This window comes from Herpailurus yagouaroundi, unplaced genomic scaffold, assembly GCF_014898765.1.
Source record: "Herpailurus yagouaroundi ecotype Mexico unplaced genomic scaffold, PumYag 186, whole genome shotgun sequence".
Lineage (NCBI taxonomy): Eukaryota > Metazoa > Chordata > Mammalia > Carnivora > Felidae > Herpailurus > Herpailurus yagouaroundi.
The window spans coordinates 13,211,304-13,230,771 of NW_024412417.1; the positions used below are offsets into that span (position 1 = coordinate 13,211,304).

General features: G+C 42.4%; 1 protein-coding gene and 1 long non-coding RNA gene across 3 annotated transcripts in view; one reads left to right on the top strand and one right to left on the bottom strand.

The window, feature by feature from the left end:
- NCALD (neurocalcin delta) overlaps positions 1-19,468 on the bottom strand; it is a 274,929-nt gene that overhangs the window by 109,083 nt on the left and 146,378 nt on the right. The gene's annotated exons all lie outside the window — the stretch shown is intronic.
- LOC121042798 (uncharacterized) lies at positions 158-19,301 on the top strand. Its single transcript, XR_005796451.1, has 4 exons — positions 158-544; positions 1,459-1,589; positions 2,279-2,409; positions 16,420-19,301. It is a non-coding gene; the product is annotated as an uncharacterized LOC121042798 (long non-coding RNA).

Below are 19,468 nucleotides of genomic sequence, written 5' to 3' on the forward strand. Positions count from 1 at the left end.
ACTGCTTTGTAGCCTTTTCCATGAACCCCGAGAACCACCTCCTGAGGTCACAGACACCACACCCCCGCCCCCCAGACATCTTCTCTTCTGCCCCAGGAGTCAAGCCCACTGAGCCCTCAGCACAGCCCGCTCAGTGGGAACTGCCATGTACTCCTTCTGACCTCATCTAGAATACTGCAGAATTAGATGACCAACCATGGTTCACAGTGGGCTCCACTCCCATCATTTCAGCCTGAACCCACAGAAGCCCTAGTCCTTGTCAAGAAGTCCAAATTTCTCAGGACTCCAGAGGCATAAAGATTTTCACAAAGCAGCCCTGATTCTTAGAGTGTCTCTTTTATCAGCAACAATGGAAACATTCTCCCTTATGTTTGCCAGTACAGATAAAGTCCTGTTGAACAAAGAGTCCTCTTGAACAAACCAGATCTGCCTCTAGGTTTTGCCAGGGCTGTCTCCTCAGCACAACTCTCCAGACCAAAGAGGAAAGAACATATATGGAGTGGTTCCTATATGCCAGACTTCTCCATCTGGTCTGCATTTGAAGGTAGGTTATATCTCATTTACATGCACTCCACCCTCAATAACAAAGAAATGCAAATCCTCCTTTCTCTATCCCCTCCAGTGGAAAGAAACACTCCTCTCCCCTTCTCCCTCCTTCTCAATCTCCAGGCCCATAAACCCAGGGGCCTCCTATGGGGTCTCTAATAGCCTGACCCTTGTGCCCAAGGCAGGGAGTTGAGACCCATACATGTGACAAAGCATCTTCTTTCTCTGCCCTCAAAAGTACATTGCATTTGATTCTCTTTATCTTGATTTCTACAATTTTTTTTTTGAGTGAAAAGGAGAGAGAGAGAGAAAGAGAGAGAGAGAGAACCCACCCACGCAAGCAGGGGAGGCACAGAGGGAGAGGGAGAGGGAGAGGGGGAGAGAGAGGGGGAGAGGGAGAGAGAGAGAGAGAGAGAGAGAGAGAGAATCCCAAGCAGGCTCCACACTGTCAGTGCAAAGGTGGACGTGGGGCTCAATCCTATGAACTGTGAGATTGTGACCTGAGCCAAAATCAAGGGTCAGACGCCTACCCAACTGAGCAACTCAGGCGCTCCGCCACAATAATTGTTTTTGTTGTTTCCCAGCACATAGGAAGTTCGACAATCAGAAACAATTTCCTTTTCATAATGACAGTAAAATGTTAGAATCAATACATGGGTGACCAAGTCTATTGAATTTATGGTTCTATTTACAGTGAAAATAAAATCTAACATAGCCCCCAAAGAACTAGGCTGCCTCAGGTAGCAATTGCATCAAACCTGAAATATGAGAAATAGGTTATGTTTGTTGTTTTAAAGGAACACCTGACTCCAGGGGCCTACTCAACAACAGACATGTTTGAGATTAATGAGGATTTTTCCTTATATAAACAGTGAAAACTCCAACATAAATATTGTGCATTCTGACCTCCAGATTCCTTATAGACAACTGTGTTCTTGTCACCCCTGAGAACCTGGTCATGGCCAGGGGTCTGAATAGATGGGGACTCATCATTTACCTGCCAGATCTGAAATGACCAGGTCAGCCATATCTGTCCTGCAGAGGTAAGTCTTTCACTGTTATTTTTAGAAAAGTGCCCAGCTTGGCAAACCATCGGTTTTCAGCCACCACCACCGCACCCCCCCACCCCCCCACCCCACAGCCTGCATCAGGAGAGACTACAAGGTCATGGTAGCTTGCTCTTAAGATTCTTCGTTGCTACAGCTTCCCCTTGCACTCTGAGAATCTGCCCGGGCCTCAGTTTCCCCATATGTCAGATGAAGGAGTCAGACTAGCCAAGTGCAGCTCAGATTTTAATGCAAGACACAAATCCCCTGGGGATCTTGTTGAATTGCAGATTCGAATTCAGTAGGTTTAGGGTGGGGCCTAAAATTCTGCATTTCTAGCAAGGTCTCAGGGGATGCTAATGCTGCTGTCCGTTGCATGGACACACTTTGAGTAGCAAGCAGTTAGATGACTTCTAAAGAAACTTCTCGTGCAGCAGTTTTTTCCTATTCAAAATGGTGCAAAAAGGTTAAGCAACAAATGCTGCAACATAATACAGAAAAGCTAAATATCTAAAGAGTGAAGTCTCTTATCCTTAACCCAGTTCAGCAGACTGTCTAATCTGCTTTGGCCAGGACTGTTAATAGGTTAGTTTAACCAAGCACATAGGATCTCCAATGTCTACATATTTATTCACCTTTTTTCCCCATGACTAATGAAAATGAAATTCTTTTGCTTTTTTTTTTAGAATGCTGTTGCCTCAGGAAAATTCAATAATTGGCCCCCAACTCAGACATCGTGAGGCTGAACTGTTATCCAAACTGGAAAGGAGAGAGAGACAGACAGACAGACAGACAGGCAGAGAGGTATCTGAAGGTGGTGAGTATCCCAATTTAAAATAAAATTCATAATTCTCAAAGAGTGAGGAAAACCGTCCCCCTTCTCTTACCTTAAGTTTGGGCTGAAAGGAATAGTCAGCAGACGAGAAAAGCAACTGATCTGAATGAATCTGGGAGTGGTAAAGCTGGCATTCAACTTTCTCATTCTGGATGAGAGACTGGCTTCTGTGACTTGTAAGAATTTATAGGAAGTTAATTGACCACCTGGGACAGATGACCATTGTTTTGTAATAACCCCAGGGAAGGTAAGTCCATTCTTCCCTCCATAACTGGCAAGGAAGAGGTAGAAAAGGGACGTTATTGGTGTCTTCTGGGGAGGGGGGGGGGGGGAAGATTTGTAAATGCTGGAATGGTGCCAGGGTCCATATGTTCAGAACTGGCTGGAGGAAATACAGGGAGCATGGCACAGAGGAAGGAGGGTGTATAAGTGTATGCAAGAGGCATTAATCACCACATGTACGTCACAGCTTTCTCTACAGTCCACTTGTCTGATGTGTGAGGACATGCCAGTGCCTCCCTGAGAGGACGACTGTCACCCAGATGCCCAGGAAAAGCCTGTAGGCTTAACATGCCCAAAGCCTGAGCTCATGGGAGCCAGGCTTCAACTTCTGCTGGAAACATCTTTTCCACCAGCAACTAGGCTTTTTCCGTGCTCGGTGCACACACCAGGTGTGGTTAGGCCACCTGCCGGGCCTTCAGTTTCCCAGTTTCCTGGTTCCTCAGTCCTCTCCTTATCCCAACTGGAACTCCATGCTGGCCCTGCTTTAGGTACTGATCTGCTCAAAAACCCATTTGAAAGCCTTCCCCATCCTTCTGGGCTGCTGACTAATGCAACAAAGGGATCTAAACCGATGGGTAGCATGTATATAGCATTATCCCTTCTAGGAATAGCTTGCATTTGAACAAGGTCTTTGAACAGTGGGGCAATGCCTTACCCCCGAATAGTAACTCCAATAATATAACACAATGAACCCATAGAAGAAACGTGATGGGGAAAATGAGTTGAAGACACTTTGTCTACCCATCCTTCCTGAAGGACTAGGTTGATATCAGCCCAGGTTCTGGCCAAGTTAAACTGTACCAAGGGTTTTGAGACAGGGCTCCTTTTCAATATGGCTGGTTTTATCACTTCCACCTGTTGTTGATCGGAGAGGGTTAGAGGTGGGTGAGTGCAGTGAAGGTGCTGGTCAAAGCATCTGGAGGCCCAAGTCCTGAGCTTGCCTCTGCTTCTCATGCGCTGTGAGATCTTGGACAAGTCACCTCATTTCTCGCTAGCCGTGACATCTTCCCAGAAACAAATCTAGGCTACACAAGGAGGAGCCTGAAGAGTTGGTGAACAGCTACCTGTCTGTCACCCAGAGTCTCCTCAACCGAACATACCTGGTGACCAAAGATGACAAATTATAGAACGATATTGAACAGTGGTAAGGCAGAATCACATTAGGCCTCGCAACACAAAGGCTGGCCTCACCTGGGGTCTACAAAGGATCCCTGGTGTTCATAAAAAGCATGGTGAGATCCAACCTGCACTACTACTGGATGCCAGAATCACATAGAAAGTCTCACACAAAGACATGGAGTTCCTCCTGAAAATAATAAATCCATGGATATGATATAAACATTATTTATCCAATGTAGAACTACATTTCATACTGAAAGGAGGAGGCCGGGCTATGGCTCATGGAAGCTTCTCTTTTTCTATTTGAAGAGCAAAGATGAATACAGTCAAGTACAATAAGGGGATTAAGAAAGACACACTGGATTTAACCTATTTCTCTCTTGGCCCGGGACACAGCAGTCATTCTTTTCCACCGTTACTATCACTAATCAGACAGTGACCCAGTTTCAGAGGACACAGGCATTTAGAAACACAAATGAAAAGATATGCAAATTGTGTTCAGTTTTCGGAGGAAAGTTCAATGAAATAGGTCAAAGTATCTGAACCTACACCTCTTTCTGCTTCTGAGCAGTACTCACAGGGAGATTTAGTTATTTTCCTGGGCATTGGTGCCTTCACAATTTGCCCATTGCCTGGGCAAATGTAGAAACAGGCCTGCAGCAGTAGTTTCCAAACTGTGTCCCGGGGAACCCCTTGTAGACTCAAATGGAGCAAATCAATGGACATTAGTCCTCATATCCAACTCCACTTTTGTCTCTCTGACATACCACACTTCGGTGTAAAATTTTGTTTAAATAAAGGATTCTTCGGCTAAACAACATCTGAAAACCCCCGGTAGACATCACCGCTCATTTCCAATTCTAACATTTCATGATTAGTCCTCATGACTAGAACAATCTCAGTAAAAGCCTTCATTCATCCCACAGTAAGACAACTTTTTCAGCTCTAAATTTTAAATTACCGTTAAGAAAGCAAAACTAGGTTGGCCCAATCTCTTAATTCTCTGTATGTGTCTATCAGGAAGTATTTAAGTCTTAAAGTTAGTCTCAGTCGTGTTGAAGAATATACAATGAAATCCTTCATGGCCCGAAGAGAAGAATCTTGGTAGATTCAAAATAATTATTAGTTAAATCAAATTTTTATATATCAAATGTAGATAACCCTAATTTCAAAAATCTCTAATAAATTTGATTTTTAGTGTGACCTCTAACAGTTGTTCTCAAGCCCAGCACCTGCTTTGTCAACCCTGCTGCTTTGATAGAGTTAAGGGATCCTTCTTGTACCAAGATGTGGGGGAACTTTCCATTGCCAATTGCTTCACTGAGATGTACTTTTACAACACCCCAGAGCAACAATAATCTTATTTTCCCATTAGTAACCAAGATATGCTTTCTCACAGTTGCTATTCTTCCTGTGATCTTGAACCTGCATGCCCTGTCTTTGGTTGATGCCATTCCTGAGCTATAAACCCACTGAGAATAAAACAGAACCTTCTCAGTATCTAGCATGGTTCTTTGTGTACAATAGATACCCAATAAATAAGTAAACATTAGTGTAAGACACACGTGACAAAGACCAATATATGTAAATCAAACCACTTAATTCTATTACCTGCTAACATTTGGATATCTATGCAAGTCCATCATATCTTGTTATATAAACAAAATGTGCCTAGGAACTCCCCAAGTAGGAACTTTGGCTCCAATTTTCAACAGCAAACGTTACTTCCTACTTTTTTTTAAATCTGGACACAATCACTGCCACTGGGGCTCCCACTGGTGTTCACCCCCTCTCATTACTGATAGGCGTCACCATTCTCCTCCACAGACAAACCACTGAGATTACAAATATAAATCTTGTTCCCTTAGCCAGCGTTCCCACCTACCTGCAAAAATACCCAAAATAACCAAGTCCAGAGAGATCACTGTGGATCTTCATCAAAACCCTGATCCCTGCCACCAGAGCATGCAACTGGCCCTTGTCTGGGTTATGATAGTCTCTCAACCCAGTGATGGAGACTTCATTGGAATGTCAAGTGAGCTGGCAGAGGTGGCTAATGTTTTATGGGCTGGTAAATGTCTCAAAACAGAAACATATCCTCTGCTGCAATTCTGTGTGCTGCTCTGTCTCTTCTCTCTCCACATGAGGACCTTGAGGCAGGAGTCATATCGATCTTGTTCAGTCTTAGGTGCCCAGGTCCTAGCACAATGTCTAGCATGTGGTAATTGTTGAATGACTGGATGGATAAAAGGAATACAAAGTCAATTGGTGAGCCATTATTGGTATGGTATGTAGCCATTTTTGTTGTGACAACAATCTGATTCTCTAATAGAGTTTAAAAAAAGGTAATATACTTCAAGTTCATATAGCTTTCTGTGGTCATTAGTATTTAAAACTTTCCCCCCAAAATTAACACTTTCAAGAAACAGGAAAAATTCTGGAGAAGTTCACACTAAATGATCTAGGGTAAGATCAGTGTACTCCAGATGTTTCGTAAGCGAAGTCACCCCTCATTCATTCACTGAGATCAAAATCTGACAGTAATATTTGGTGTTTCATTGGAGGGTCATTGGATGGACCACTGCTTTATTTTGTCAATATGCATGTTTTACTTAAAGAGCATTACTTCATGGCACTTTTATAGGTAATAGAACATGGATAATATTGGAGCTCAATGTAATAACTAACGCTCACAACAAGATTCCTAAGTCAAGAAGTGAAGCACATTCTAGGCCCTTTTACTGAGGCAGGGATATACTTAATTTTTTTTTTTATCCAGAAAATGGTTCAGCACATATATGCTTATGTTTTAGCTACCTGTTCACCAGGCTACTGGGTAACACCTCCTTCTACATCAATGCTGGTAAATATAGGATACCACAGTAACAGTGAGAGCTTAATGCAACATGCCTTTACTGAGCACCAGCCAAAAGCCAGAAAACATATAAGGCACTGGTGATATCGAAGTAAGTAAGATAACGTCCCTACCTTCAAAGAGTTCACAGTCCAGTGCTGAGGAAAGCTGTCTGTTGGACAACTAGAATTCTGTGCCAGGTCTGTGGTGACCAGCGAAGTGGAGGAAGTGTCGTCAGCACACAGGAAGGAGGGTATAATTAAGTCTGTGTGGGGAGGGTTGAAGATGGTTTCTCAGAAGAAGTGGGGTTTACACAATGAGAGATCACTTGGTGAGCGTTAAAATGGCCTCTAAGGAATGCTGGCGAGGATGAACAGAAAAGGGAACCCTTGCCCACTGTTGGTGGGACTGTTGACTGGCACAGCCATTATGGGACACTACGGACGATCCTCAAAAAATTAAAAATAGAATTATCATATGATCTAGCGATTTCATTTCAAATTCATAGAAAAAGAGATCAGATTTGTGGTTTCCAAAGGCAGGGGGTAGGAGGAAGGGAAATTTGAAGAAGGTGGTCAAAAGGTGCAGACTTCCAGTTTTAAGACAAATGAGTACTGGGGTACTAGGAAGGTGATGTACAGCCTGGTGATGACAACATATAACATGCAGTAAAGTTGTGAAGAAAGTAAATCTTAAGAGATCTCATCACACCATTTTTTTTCATTTCTTTCTTTCTTTTTTTTTAATGTTTATTTTTGAGAGAGAGAGAAAGACAGAGTATGAGTGGGGGGGTGGGCAGAGAGAGAGGGAGACACAGAATACGAAGCAGGCTCCAGGCTCAGAGCTGTCAGCACAGAGCCCGACGCGGGGCTGAACTCATGAACCACGAGATCGTGACCTAAGCCCAAGTCATATGCTTAACCAACTGAGACATCCAGGTGCCCCTCTTTCTCTTTTTATTGTATCCACATGAAAGGATGGATGTTAACTACATGTACTGTGGTAATCATTTCACAATATATGTAAGTCAAAACCACCATGATGCATATCTTAAACATATCCAGTAATGTGTATCAATTCTATGCCAATGAAACTGGAAAAAAATAAAAATAAAAAGAAGAAGTAGAGTTTAAACTGGGTTTTGGTAGAGGGCCTAGGTGGTGGGGGAGGGGAGAGAATCTAGACTTTGGAATTCCCAAAAACTAAGGAACAGAGGAAAAGAAAACGTTGTGTGTCCTGTTCATGGAATGGTCACAAGCCCTGTGCAGTTGTAGTTTAGCTACATGGAGGGTTGGGGTGGGCAGCACAATGGGATGTAAGGCTTGAGAGATATCATAATGATATTATAATGACATAATGATGATAATATTATCATCTAAAAGGCCATACTAAGATAATTGGCCTTCACTGGCAGCAACAAAAGGGACTTTCCATGAGGAGAATGACCAGTGGCTCTACTAAAGGGTGACTCAGAGGGCTTGATACTCCTGTCCCCAATCAAATAGCTGTCATAAAAAATACAGTTGGTATCATACACGTTTGCTCTGCAAACATGCATTCAAGACAAGTTCCTCAGCCTTCTTCTATACTGCGGTCCCTAAATATGTAGAAATTCAGGAGCCACCCCTGAGGGCTTCCATATTCCACAACGATGTGTATGCATAAAGCCAAATATACCTAGAATATAGTCAAAATGAGTGGCTTGCCTTCCTTATTTCAGTCATGGCACTGTACCAAAGGTAAGTTGGAGTAATGAGGAATGCTCAGGTTGCTGAGAGGAAAATAGAGACGCTTGACTTGGATTCAGTCTTGGAGGGCAGGGATCTCGCCAATTAGCTCCAGACTCCCTGTGGCACAAGCTGTACATGTTGGCAGTCAAATAACCGAGAACCAATTGTGTCACCCCAGGCAGTGTTAAATTAGATGTATAGCGTATCTTCCACAGCTATTAATAGTAAAGAGCCTAGAGCCATGAGAAATATGCCCATGTAATAAGGAAATGAAGTGCTCTCAAATGTGTAAAACATCATGATCTGTCATCTATAGGCAACTAAATAGAAAAACACAGCGTTAGAGCATCTTCAAACTTAACGAATATTCCTGTGAAGACCATAGGTCTATAATAAACTGGAGACTGAACGCAATCCTGGTTCGGGCTTCTAGACACTGGCTAAAAGAAAAGAAGTAACTGCAAAAAAAAAAAAAAAAAAAAGGGTACGTGAAGGCACAGGAGCACGTACCAATGAATATATTTGTGGTGATTCTTTAAAAAATGAAGTCGGAGGCAAGCTGTTTGTGACTGTTTAAGCAAAAGCGACACTGAGTAGACCCTGTAAAGTGCAGCCTATAAAACAGGAAACGCCTTGCAATTTAAGCTAACTATGGACTTTTTACTATATGGAAAGCTAATACATTATAACATACATAAAAGTAAGTACATGATCACTTTTAACAAAATCAGACTCCATGAAACTGTAAGCCAATTTGGCTACATCTTCTATATCACTTCTTTCATTTTTATTTGAGGAAAAAAATGTGATCATGCAAACAGCAGCCATAAAGCAAACAGGACAAATTATATATTTGCAAAGGAAATTGCAGGTCACAGTACTGATTTGTTTAAATCTAGCTACCTTTGGTAGAAACAAATGTGCCTATCATTCACATATATAAATCATATTTAATGTTTGCAAAGAAGTTTAAAAGTTGTTGAGGTATTATTTAAACCACAAATATATTTTATTATACCATTTATTACGTATGGTAAAATGTCACATGGGTGGATATAAAAACCTCATCATTGATTACGATGCCTAAAGAGCTACTCTGCAAAATTATAAAAGTAATTTAAGTATATACTAACAATATACTAAAACAAGGTCATTAATGTCCTTTATTTTATTTTTTTAAAGATTTTTAAAAGTTTATTTATTGGGTGGGGGGAACATGAGTGGGGGAGGGGCAGGCAGAGAGGGAGAGAGAGAATCCCAAGCAAGCTCCATGCTGTCAGCACAGAGCCCTGATGTGGGGCTCAAGCTCATGAACCAAGAGTTCATGACCTGAGCCAAAAACAGGAGTCAGACTCTTAACCAACTGAGTCACCCAAGCGCTCCTCATTACTGTCCTTTAAATATCAAATCCCATGAATTCAACACAGTGACTAAGGCATTATTATAACCGGAGTGGTGAAAACCAGCGACAAGAGTGACAGACTACCATATTTTTATATTCTTAGTTCTGTTTATGTGTCGACTGCAGTCTCAGAGGTTCTAAAAGGGCGTATTCAAATTCATCTCCAAATCATCATTTGTTTTTTTTCTCTTTTCTAACTTTAGTCTGTACAAATCTTTCTGGTTCACTCGGGCCTCTGACACACAGGTGTAGACACGGGGCCAGCTGGCCAGTCTAATCAGATCAGCTTCCAACCCTCAGGGGCGCTGCAGTGGGCACCCAGCTAGACTCACAAGGAGGTGCTGCACACGTAGTTTCATCCACTGCAGACACTGCTTCTTGCCCCCCACTCCCCACCCCTCTTCCCTTCTTCTAACACAGGGTTCCTCAATCTCGGCACTGTTGGCATTTTGGCTAGATAATTCTTTGTTGAGGGGACTGCTTTGTATGATGCTTAGCAGCATTCCAGGCCTCTACCCACCAAATACCAATAGCAACTCTCTCCACTGGCTCCTAGATTTAACAACCAAAAATATCTTCAGACATTCCCAAACGCCCCTTGAGTTAGGGGTAGGAAGGTGAAATCACCCTGGATGACAACCACTCTTCTTCCGGGACCCTGTGGACGACCTTATCCCCGTCACTCTGTGAGCATCTACAAGCTGTAAGGGAGGTGGCCTCTCTTCCCAGCCAAAGAAGGTAAATCTTTGTTGGCCCATATCAGTTATGGTGGTCCCATTCCAGTTCTCAGCCCTTGGTTTACACAGGGACATGTGACACAACTCCGGCCAAGGAGACATGAAGAGAAATCTGCAGAGGGGCCCCGGTGCAAGGGTTCCTCACTCTTGGGTGTCCCTTGGGTATACCACACACACGCACGCACGCACGCACGCACGCATACATGTATCCACATACACCCCTTGGGGTGTATGACAAATAAAGAAAAATAAATAATGGAAATAATAGAGTGAAAAAAGGGGTGGAAGGTGTGTATTAGTTCGCTAGGGCTGCCATAACAAAGGAGCATAGCCTAAGTGTCTTAAACAACAGAAATTTATTGTCTACAGTTTTGGAGGCTAGAAGTCCAAGATAAAGGTGTCACCAAGGTGGTTTCTTCTGAGGCCTCTTTCCTTGGCTTGTAGATGTCCATCTTCTCCCTCTGTCTTCACAGTGTCTTTCCTCTTTCCATCTCTGTGTCCAAATTTCCTTTTTTTTTTTTTTTAAGGACACCCATACTGGATTAAGACTAATGACTTCATTTGAATGTCATTACCTCTTCAAAGACTTTATCTCCATATCTAGTCACACTCTGACTAGAGGTTAGAGCTTCAACATGCGAATTTGGGGGGAGGGATGCAATTGAGCCCATGACAAGGCAAGAGACAAAGAAGAAAGGGAGGCAGATGACAAGAAGACAAAAAGAGAGAAGTGGATGTATCTATTGGGAATTATTTCCTCTGTAGGTGACAGAAATTACCAGTATTCAAATAAGACTGTGCTTTTCTCACTAATATTACAAAGTCTGAGCATACGTAGTTTGCTAATACTGGGTCAGCTGGTAAAAAAAAAAAAAAAAGTCACAAAAAAACAGGCTCTTTCACTATTTCCAATCTATTACCTTTGGATTCGGTATCCTAATGCTTGTTGCCTCCTGGTCACAAAATGGCTATTACAACCCCAGACATCATGCCTGCCCTCAAGGCAGGAAGACAGGGAAGAAGGCTGTACCAATGATCTTCCTCCTACTCCTGCTCCTTTTATATAGAAACAAAATCTGTCCCAGGAGGCCCCCAGTATGTTCCCACTTATGTCTCATTGGCCGTAACTGGGTCATGTGGCCAGCCCTGGCTGCCATGGAATCTGGCAGAGCAAATATCTGGCTTTCCAGAAACTTTGGTCACAGGCAGCAAGGAAGCAGGTGATTGAGAGAGCTATTAGATTAGTCAATCAGCCATATTTATCCAGGGGAAAGAAGGAGAGAGGAGAGAAAAGACTAGGAGGGGGCTGAAGGGAAGACAAGAAAGGGAAACTTATCTACAATCATTATTAATTACTATATACAAAAAAGCAAGGTTTTCATATGCCCCTCTTTCCGGGGTGTTCCCCTCGCCTGCTGATTGGCTATTATAACATACAACAGCTTACCTCAGCATCTAAATAATTTCCCATCTTTTGGCCTAAACATAAAATGTATTTAACAATTACTTCTTGATAAGGAGTTGAAAGTGGATAATAATAAACTGCATGTCTACCACATGGAACATAGTCCTCAGCACATAGTAGATACTTACTAAACATCGGTTGAATGAATGAACTCAACCAATCCAGATCAGTGCAAAAAGAGCACGTGGCATCTACTCCACAAGGAATCATTAGGATTTCTTCGTTGTGGAAACTTATTAGGAATGCAAATTCTTAGGCCTCACTCCAGACCTACTGAGTCAGGACTAGGTAGAGTCAGCGATCTGTGTCTTAAACATTCTACAGAGGTGTGGAGGCATGTTAAAGCTTCTGAACACACACACACACACACACACACTCAACTATCTCTGTCCATAATTTTAGGGCCGTGGATATTTTATTCACCATAATTTCCTTTCTGTGTTACATTGATCATCTCAAGACAATATTCTGTTCTAAGGATTTTGTTTAAATTTCTTACATGTTATGAAATATTAAAACGTAGAGTACAGAGAAAAATACAAAACACCCACGTACACACTCTTAGGATTTAACAGCTGTTAACATGTGCCATGGTTGTTGCATGTCTTTTTGAAGTTGTGAGGCCTGGCACTGTTCTCTCCCACCCTTCCAACCCTCTCTGACGGATGGTCTCTGTTCCTAAGCATCCGGACCTTTTCCTGCTGCTTCCTAAATCCCAGGCTAAGAGAGGCAAGCAAGTGATGGAAAGCGCATGGTCTCCGGTGTTCTCCCAGAGGCCTGGTTAATAGCAATTTGCATCACCTGGAGCTCTATTACCTCGTCCCTTAGGTTCTTTTTTTTTTTTTTTTTTTTTTTTACTTTTTATTTATTTATTTTGAGAGAGACAGAGCATGAGCAGGGGAGGGGCAATGAAAGAGGGAGACACAGAATCCAAAGCAGGCTCCAGGTTCCGAGCTGTCAGCCCAGAGTCTGACGCACGGCTCAAACTCACGAACCGCGACATCATGACCTGAGCCGAAGTCAGACACTCAACTGACTGAACCACGCAGGCGCCCCAGTCCCTTAGGTCCTGACGACAGATGCAGACACTGGCTTCATGTTCAGACACCCAGGAGGGAGGCTGAGAATCAGCTGAATTACCAATATCACGTGCTACTTGTCCAAAGCGCAACGCTAAATTCTTTGGTTTCTTGTTAAGTTTAAGAGCAACGTTCTTTCACGGGAGACCCACCATCAAAAGAGAAAAGAGAATAGCAAACTCAGCTAATGGCATCGATGCTGGCAGGAGTGAGTTCTAATTCTGGCAATATTGTGCAGGGTGCTTGTTCCCTGTGCACTGTTTACTCCACATGATGGAGGAAAGAAAATACTACCTGATTCTTAAATAGAAGTAGGCTTATAAAGTACTTCCACGCATACTTTCCCATTTGATGACAAATGATATCTTTGTTGCCCATGGTGGCCCCAGCACCCAGCACGGTACCTGCTACACTGTGGGCCCCAACCAGGTGTTTGTTAAATGAACGACAGAACGATGACTCAAGCGATAGGTCCAGAATTTCTGGGAAGGAAGGGCCTGGGTGGTTATCTTGCTGGACTTGAGCCATTAGAACAGTGCTTCTCTAATGATTTCAGGAGGCGAAAAGCCTGTGTCTGGGTCTAGGGACCACACTTAGAAAACTACTTTTTTGGGGCGCCTGGGTGGTGCAGTCGGTTAAGCGTCCGACTTCATCCAGGTCACGATCTCGCGGTCCGTGGGTTCGAGCCCCGCGTCGGGCTCTGGGCTGATGGCTCAGAGCCTGTTTCCGATTCTGTGTCTCCCTCTCTCTCTGCCCCTCCCCCGTTCATGCTCTGTCTCTCTCTGTCCCACAAATAAATAAAAACGTTGAAAAAAAAAATTAAAAAAAAAAAAAAGAAAACTACTTTTTTGGGTACCCAACAGAGTCCATTTGCGGGGGGCTTTCCATCCTATCCAAAAGCAGGATTTTTGTATCCTTAGCTTGGTAAGGACTGCAGGCTGCCTACCAAATGTCCATGATCTCTTTCACCTCCTGGAAGAATGCCAATTTTATTGAGAGCAATAACATACCTAGCTTCAAGAACACTGTATTTTTCAGACACCTTTCAGCTACAAATGTCCATGTGACAGTTTTACCAATGAAATGTAGGTGGAAGTCACCAGGTGGCCCTTGTAGGAAAGCCTTTTATTTTTTTTTTAAATTTTTTTTTCAACGTTTTTTATTTATTTTTGGGACAGAGAGAGGCAGAGCATGAACAAGGGAGGGGCAGAGAGAGAGGGAGACACAGAATCGGAAACAGGCTCCAGGCTCTGAGCCATCAGCCCAGAGCCTGACGCGGGGCTCGAACTCACGGACCGCGAGATCGTGACCTGGCTGAAGTCGGACGCTTAACCGACTGCGCCACCCAGGCGCCCCAGGAAAGCCTTTTAAAGGGGATTGGCTGAATGTTTCTCTGTTGGTATCTTATACCAACCAGTCTGTCCACCAGAAATTTCTCACTTTCCTCCTTCTTTCCTGGAATGTGAACATGATGCCTGGAGGGGTTCAGCCACATGGGGACCACAGGTGACAAGCAAATGCTAAAAATGCTTGAATGGACAAAGGTGCCTGGGTCCCTGATGACATTATGGGCTATTGTGCCAGCTCTGGACTGCCTACCTCTAGACCTCTGATGATGTGAAAAAAGGAAAACCTGTAATTTATGTAAGCCGTTGTTTCGGGATCTGTGTTATGTGTAGCCAATGAAATTCTTTCTTTTTTTAAATTTATTTTGGGGTGGGGGTTGGGGTAGAGAAAGAAGGAGAAAGAGATTCTGAAGCAGGCTGCATGCCTTCAGTGTAGAACCCAGCACAGGGCTCAATCCCACGAACTGGGAAATCATGACCTGAGCCCAAACCAAGACTCAGACGCTAAACTGACTGAGCCACCCAGTGTCCCTGAGGCCAACGAAATTCTTAACTAAAACACCTACCATTTTTAAAGACCCCAGTGCTGGATGTGGAGATGGCAAATATAAGATATGTTTCCCACCCTCATGGAGCTTACGGTACAACTGTGGAGACAGGAAATAGACACTGCTCTTGGGTGAACGTGAGACACAAGAGGCTTGAGGGTTAATAGCAGCCAGGCATTCTGAGAAACTGTTTTAGAAAGACTTAGATCAGGGAGTACTGGGGAGAGTGAGGTATGTGGTTGAACTTAGAAATCTTGAAATAAGAGGTCTATTTAAGCTCATGAGAAACAGTGATCCTACATGAAAAGAGGATGCTGGGAAATGTTCTGGTCCATACGAGGAACGTAAATAGTAGAGAATTATCCATGGTACAAAAGAGAAATGAGGAATATGCATTATAAAAGTCTAAGAAAGGCAACGTCTCAAGAAAGAAGAGAAATGATCCAAAGTTGACATAAAGAGACTTTGGAAGTCAGGTAAGTGATACTGCACAAGATAACCATGTGGTTTTTCTGGTTTTTGCAAACATTTTAAACCCATGGAGTCCTTATTTTAAGAAAGCATCATGGGAAAAACATCCCCAAATGGGGCTATTCTCGTGAAATAAGTCATAGAGAATGCAAAGGGTCAGCAACCTCCTTTCTTCCTGTTGTATCCTGGGACCTCCACAGAGCACCAGGGAGCTACAGGGACCAACTTATGGGATGATGGAAATGAAGGTACATGTGGAAAACTGACTGGTTTCAGTACCATGATGCAACTCCGAGATGAAGGAGCAAGAGAAAACTTGAGAAAAAGTACTGTTTGGGAATTCAAGACATCCTGAACATGTTCTAGGTTTGCTGAACTATTGACATAAGCAAGCTGTTAGACCCCTCAGAAGATCCATGTTCAAGATGCTCTCCAGACCTAAAAAGTATTTTATCCTAAGTTTGGGGAAATTATGTTTAGAAAAAAAGTGATGGCTTCCAGAGTCTGTGGGTTTGCATGAAGAGTCACACTGAAATGCTCCTAGGATTTTTAGCGTTCAGGTGCTCTTTGCTCTTGAGAGTTAAAAAGTTTCTTTCACTGAGCCCCTTCTCTACTTTCTGTGCTAAAGGAGTACGGTCTGTGATGTTGACTTCGAAGTTTTACCTGTGTCTGACATTAACAAAGATAAGAAAAAGATAAAATCCAGCCTGAAAAATATTGTTCTGCAATATTGCTTCTAAAAATTGTAAGACGAATGAGTGGAATTTGGTATCTGATCCCAAGTGGGCTGAGAATTTGTGACCATTTTGGTGGGGTTTTTTTCATAAAATAAAATTATATGTTGATGCTCAGCCTGGATATAAAGCTCTTAATTTGTAAAGTGCCCCATAATAAAGTTTTTGTCAATTATTCATAATGTCACTCTGCAAAAGGTCTTCATTTTCCTGCTCATTTTCCAGATAGGAGACCAGAAAACACGTCAAGGTGAAATTCACTAACTATTGTTTAATGACACTAGCAACTTGCCTGGCCACATTAGCAAAGGAACGGAAGTCTCCTGCATTCTAATCTTTCTAAAATTAGCCAACACAGCCACTATGATGGAAAGAACCATTCATTTCATTTCGTAAACCTGCCCTGGACAGAATTATAAGTGAGCAAAGACAAGTTCATGCCAACTTTTATCTCTGCTACTATGACTGACATGGAATTTGAAAGGAAGAGCAAGACAAAAGGCGAGGCTCTGAGCAACGCACTGTAATACATTCATATTAAAGACAGAGACACTCTCTTGTGGCTGCCCAACTGCCTACATAATTCAGGATGTTCTTCTACATTCAATAAAACTAATAAAAAGTTTAAGTTTTTTTTTTTTCCAGATGATATTTAAAGTACCTTTCAAATCCGATTAGCCAAACCCTTGTCATGACTGAAAAGGTCTTCAGACTGAACATGTACACAGTCCAGCTCTGGTGGGTGTTACTCCGAGGGACCTGTCACTGAAGAGGCCCTAGGCTTCCTAGAGCCACAGGAGTGCCACAGCCCCTGGCATCAGCCACCTGCCCTGTAAAGGAAAGTATCTGAAGTCCTATGTCCTCTGTATCTGAAGTCCTATGTCCTCTGGGCTAAAGCCTGGAAGCTCTTCTAGGAAGCATAACCCAGATGAACCCTGAGTCAAAGCACTTTCAGGCTACTGGGACATAGCTGCCCACATACAGACAGGACGTGCCAGCTGCCCTGCTATGTAAATGGACGTAACACGGAACTAAATGCTTCCTAAGAGGTCATATTTTCTATAAGTAAATGATGAAAGAGAAGTACAAATGTGTGCAGAGGCTGTGAGGGAAAAAAATGCTATACACTTGCACTAAAGTAAAACTTGTACTGGGCTAATGCTTTCCCTAAATGCAAGACCACTTGGGGAAGAAAAGGAATACGTGAACCTACAGGTTATTGGAGAACTCTTGAATGTTTAAACAAATTAAGATAAAACAGTATCTCGAGCCATCACAAGATATAAGATAAAATGATGAAAGACTTGAAACAATTTCTATGTTTGTTGTGAGTTTTCTCATTGCGTAGCCTTATATCTTCAAAGATGTGTGAAGCACAGAGTAGAAGACATGTTATTCTGATTTTCTTTTTTTAAGTTAGGTCTTTGGGAGTTAAGATACATCTATAAATATAGAGTGTGACACCTTCAAGGAAAGCAGAAATGATAATAATCAGTCCAGTTCCAGGGTTAGAAAGTCATTTAATGAGTGGACCTAGATGAACAGTCCTCCAAGTGCACTCAGCAGTGTTAACAGCGTTTACATCAGAAAGGAAAAGTTCCATGGAAAATTGCATTTGAGAAATACTGGATTAAAAGGTTTTTGCTTTTTGTTTTTTTTTTTTAACTTTAAGGCAGCTCAAAGCTTTGTGTATGTTTTCACATTCGTAGCAAATCTCAGAGCAGGAGATAAAGCATGAACCATTTTCCAAATTTATTTATAAAGCCATTTTATTCCTGGAATATCTGGTGGGATTAGTGTTCCTTGGTTTACATTTTAGGAAATGCTGAATTAGATAAGACTTGTGAATTGCTGTAAAAAAAGAAGGGAGGGAGGGGAAAAGGGAGAAAAGAAATGAAAAAATGCAAAATCTTAGGTAATTTGAGGTCACGTGCACCTGATAGACTCACTGTCTTTGCCATATCTGAAGGTGTAAAAAGAGAGGAAAGTGTATGGCATTCTAACTAAACTTTTTAAAAAATACAAATAGTCGTGATAAGACAAACAAACAAACAAACGAACTTAGGGTCATCACCCATGGATCTACCATAGCTTTCTCTTCTGGCCCATTTTCTTTTGAAAATAAAACTAAATATAAACAAGAAATTAAAAATCAAAATAAAACACATGGTATCAAACCATGTTTAGGTTATGAGTAATCAATCTCTATCACGGATTTTCCCCTGAGAACTCTCTGGACCCCACCCACACCCCAAGAAACTCCTCTTCACTTCGGCAAACTGCAAATGCTCACTAGTATTCTCAGTGGTCACTCAGGACCTCCTGGGTGCTTTTGGTTACCATGGATCATGCCAGGCACCATACTCAACACTCAGAGCACACTGTTCCATGGATGGCCTACAGCAATGCTATGAGGCTGGGGCATCAGCTTCCTTATATGAATGAAGCAGTGTAAACTCAGTGGACATTAAATAACTTTTTCAAGGGAGTCATATCTTCTTGACTTGAGTGCCTCCTCTATTGCCACCTCCTACTGAGTTCTTTTCAGGTTTTTACTCTCTTAACTCCCATGCACAACTCTGAACTTGTTGCCTCTGTGATGCCCTTCCAGACCTAAGCCCTGTATTGGCCTTGGAACCTTGATTTTCACTACTGGAGGCAAGTTTGGCACGTCCTCTGTTCCAGCTCACTGTGGGCAATCAACTCATGACATCAGCCACTTGGCTAGAACCTTCTCCAGAACAACGGGAGTTTGGGACCCCAGGCCAGAAGGAGTGACTCACTTCCATTCAGTCTTTATCTTTGGGACACATAACAGAACTACAGTTACAGGAAGAAATGAGGACATTACGAATCTAGAAGACTGAGGAACACATTTTGGAACTGGTCCCTGATGTATTAGAGTAGTGTCCATACACATAGCAATTAAAATAGAGGTCACAAGCTCACAAACTTGTAAGAGCTTGGATGCTACGGTCTATAGTGGTGGAGACTGTGGCAAACTGGTATGTGTGTGCCTTATCCATACAGATAATTGTGGCTCAGTTGTTGTGGCTGAGTTGGAAACATAAGCTTAATAATGTCTGGCATTCCCATTTTCAAAAGAAATAAAAAAAATCCAGATTTCTCTGTAAATTTTCTAAACTTTTGGGTTGTGAATGGGCCATATAAAACATATTCATGGGCCAGTTTTCATCCTCTGATTCTAGAACATTGATTGAAAAGATAAAGAAGCAACCTGAGAGACAACAGAGGGTAGTAGTGAAAAAATAAA